Genomic DNA, 4,059 nt, shown 5'->3' on the forward strand with positions numbered 1-4,059 from the left:
TTTACATTTTTCTGAACAATTTATAGGCGTGGTATCAAACTAATGTTTTAGTTTTTACATGTTAATGATAGTTGAATAAAAATATCTATGTACATGCTCATTTTTAAACTTTTTTTTCCCAATTTTTGAAAAGTACAAAAAAAAATCTCTAGGTTTTAGTTTAGTTAATTTAAATCCTTACGACATAAGACTTGTTACTAGTTTTAATCAATGCTCTAATCGACTGGAATGTGTAGTTTATAGGGCAATTAATGTCAATGAATGGTCGCTCCGATAAAAAAAAATAACACCTTTTGACTGTGTATCTATAATATGCAATGTACTGGTCTCATTTCGTTCGTCACTATCCTGGTTTTCATACCACACTAGTTTTTAATAAATTCAATATTCATTTGTATTGATCTCCATTGAAACAAACGTTCGTCTTTGCATATTACATATGTCCCGAATAAAAGTTTTAGGTCAAAGGGTTGAGCACTTACTTGGACACTGGACAAGACAATCATAATATAAAATACGGACCGATAAAAATAAGGCATCGTATCGTTAAACACATTTGCCTGGGCATAGTATTAATAATATTTTAAAGTAGATTTATATTCATTGTTTATAATACATTATTTGTGTTGGTAAAGAAGCACGGCTGGTATTTTAATCTTTACAACAACAAAAAAAAGTAAAATAAAATGTTTAAAAAGGCACCTTTCAGAAAACGTCATGTGATGTTTGTTGATGTCTCCTGATTTTTTAGCCCGTGTGACTTTTGAGAAGCAATAGAAGAAATGCGTTTTTTATATTATTTCGTAATCCTTAGTCTTAATAACTTATGAACTTTTTCAAATCTTCAGACTATTAGACTATAATAGTACACATTCATCCATAGCCATATTCAACATATGCCGTTTTTTATCGGATCAATCCTCCCCAAAGAGCATTAGTCAAATATCAACATGCATGGTATATTTTTTAAATTTTGACAACACAACTCAATCTACCGCTGGTCAAAGTATGATAAATACTCGTAGACTATAGGGAATGAGATTAGCGGAAGAGTAGCGTCCCCGATTGACTCACCCTAGTCTTGACGTCACCGGCGGGAAAAGTTAGAGAGAGAACGTCATGTTGGTGCGCGCAAAGCGTCCCCCCGTCCTCCCAGACGAAGATGCATCGCACAACCAACATGACGTTCTCTCTCTAATAACTCTTCCACCGGACGTCACAGACTATGGGTGATCCCAAACAAGCGTTACTCTTTCCCCTAATCTTTTCCCTATTTGGGGGGATCAATTCGGCTGTTTGGCATGTACAAATGCAGCTATGATTCCGTCAACAAATGAGTTAACACTTTATCACTATTACTTTCAAATGCCCGTTGAATCATCTCCCCTTTAAAAAAATGCTTTCAAAACAAAATACTTCTCATACGAATTTCTCTATGATCTTTACTCTTACAATTATTTCATGGCTATGCCATCATTTTACATACTTCTTCTATTGGTTACTTATAAGTACAACACAATTGGGCATTGAATAATAATATTTAGACCTATCCTTAAATCGAAATCAAACATTTCTTTTTCCCTTTTTGGATCACCAGCACCAGATAACTTACATAAATATTACAGCTTTCTAGATGATGATGGACTTTGGGTTTAAGTATACGCTACGGACGTTTTTGACTATATTAAAATACAAACACGACTTGCTTGCTTGATTAAGCTCAGTCTCGTCGTCGTAGTTGTCGTTTCCCCGGCGTCTAGAGACTTTTTGATCATGGGTTTGTTGCGGTAATCCTCCACATCTCCGCCCCAGTCCGACAGGGGGATTCGTTTGTGTTCCGGGCGATGATCCTGAAGAGAACACGCAGTCGTCGCGGAGATACTGCTCGGCGAATTTGCGGGCCAGTTTCTTGTTCCTCCTCGCGGGGACTGGTCAGGACCTTGGGGTATTTCTTGATGTAGGTGACGCGGTCGAACATGTTGCGCCAGACCCAAAGAGAAGATTTCCGTGGTGCAGGGGGCGACGACGACGAACCAAACCCAAAAGGGAAGATGAAATATCTTCTCGTTGAACAGGTTGATGGCAGACGCATTGCACGGTGAAGGTCTGGATGTTCTGGAGTTGCCTGATTCGAAATCACACAGGTGCCCTTGGGAAGCGAGGGAGTCGCGCCAGTAGTGGTCGTTGGAGAGCCCCTGGAGGACCTCGAACCCGTAGAGGTTGTAACCATCTCCCATGAAGGCGTTGAGCAGGAAGAACTGGACGATGCGTGATGTGAACAGGATCTTGACGCAGATGTACAGGGTCGAAAAGGGAGGTACCGCGCGTTTGGGACACATAAACAGATGAATCGGGAAGCCTTTGAGCATGCGCACCAGAACTTGTATCTGTACTGACATGGGCCTCAAGCCACCCGTCCAGATACGTCGCGATATTTTTGAGAAACCCCGTTTCTTGTCGCTGCCCCGATTTGAGTGTTGGAGGGCATGTCGACGATCTTACCAGGGTTTATACCCGGGAAACGCCGTGAACATGCGCCAAATGAGAGCGGGCACTTGAAAGAAGGCCATGAACATGAGGATGATGGGCACCCCCTGGGATAGGTCAACTCCTCGGAATCGCGACCTCCTTGGGCCCGGGGGGTCGGGGGGTCCATGGGAATGTAGTACGTGTTTTTAAATCCCAATAGGATTTCGTATACGCTTGAAACGATCCCGTGAAATGGGCGGGGCACCAGATTCGATGGGTTGCCGACATATTGCCCCGCCGGGGAAAGAACACGGCGAAGAGGGCGAGGAGGATGACGGTGTAGAGGGGTTCAGGCTTCAGCCATCGTCGTCACAGCCAGGCGAGCTTGGAATAGGAGGCGAAACCTCCAAGAATTGCAGACACTCTGTGGTGGGGAAAAGAGGGCAGATCATTAGAATTTGCAGGGTTTTTATATATATATAAATATATATAATATATATATATATATATATATATATTTTTATATATATAAATTTTATAATATATATTATATATATATATATATATATATATATAAAATATATTATATATATATATCTTTTTTTAAAGAAACAAAATGCTATTACAAAGGGGACAGAAAAAAGTCATTCTATACTGTTGATGATGTGAATGCTGGTGATGATGATGAGTGATAGTCGCGACTATCAATGGCACTAAAAATTGGGCCCTTTAAAAAAAGTATAACATCGAAAATGTAACCAAAAAAAAAAGGGAAAAAATATATCAATTAAGCAAATTAACAATCTAAAAAAAAGTACCTACGTTTAAAATTTAAAAACATGAGAAAACTGGGTACACAAAAGAGACACACCAGTTTTTAAAATTGGAAATTAGAGAGACAAAGACTTAATACAAAAACATTGTATGGATTCGTGTCGAACATAATATATTGTAATTTTGTTTAGAATGGGTTCAATGTGTGATGTACTTCCCCCCCTTGATGCTTTGTAAATTAACAACTGGTTTTAAAAACCCAAAAAAATGGCGGGCCCCTTATGAAATACTTTCCGACGAATTATAAATTTTATCCAGAGGGGAAAAAAAAACATTAAAATTGATCATTTTCTGACTTTTACATTTTGAACATAAAATTGAAAAATTCTAGCCGCAAAAGAATAATTTCTAACATTTTCTTGTTTAGAACCAAACTGCTGGTTTTGGACGACATACGTAAGGCTATTGAATTTTTGGGAAATTGCCAGTTTGTGGGGACATCCTACAAAAAATGGAAAATTTCTCACTGAATCATGAAAAATACTATGTAGATGTTAGATTTTAGCATGCATATTTGGCTAATTATTTACAGTCAAAACATGGTTCCCTTTGGGTTGCTCGTCAACGGAATTCGGGGCAAATAAACACACGCACACATTTACAAAATACAAATCCATACACACATAAAAACTAACAGAAAAAAAAGGGAAGAACTAAAAACATTGGGAAATGATGAAAGCGAACGGGGAGAGAGAGAGAAGAGAGAGAGAGAGAGAGAGAGAGAGGAAAAAGAGAGAAAGGGGAAAGAAGAGTGGA

General features: G+C 38.8%; 1 pseudogene; it reads right to left on the bottom strand.

The window, feature by feature from the left end:
- Nucleotides 1–1,629: 1,629 nt before the first annotated feature.
- Nucleotides 1,630–2,757, bottom strand: LOC144961794 (innexin unc-9-like; annotated as a pseudogene).
- Nucleotides 2,758–4,059: the final 1,302 nt, after the last annotated feature.

This window comes from Berghia stephanieae, unplaced genomic scaffold, assembly GCF_034508935.2.
Source record: "Berghia stephanieae isolate SIO BIC M18660-M18661 unplaced genomic scaffold, UCSD_Bste_1.3 scaffold4172, whole genome shotgun sequence".
Lineage (NCBI taxonomy): Eukaryota > Metazoa > Mollusca > Gastropoda > Nudibranchia > Aeolidiidae > Berghia > Berghia stephanieae.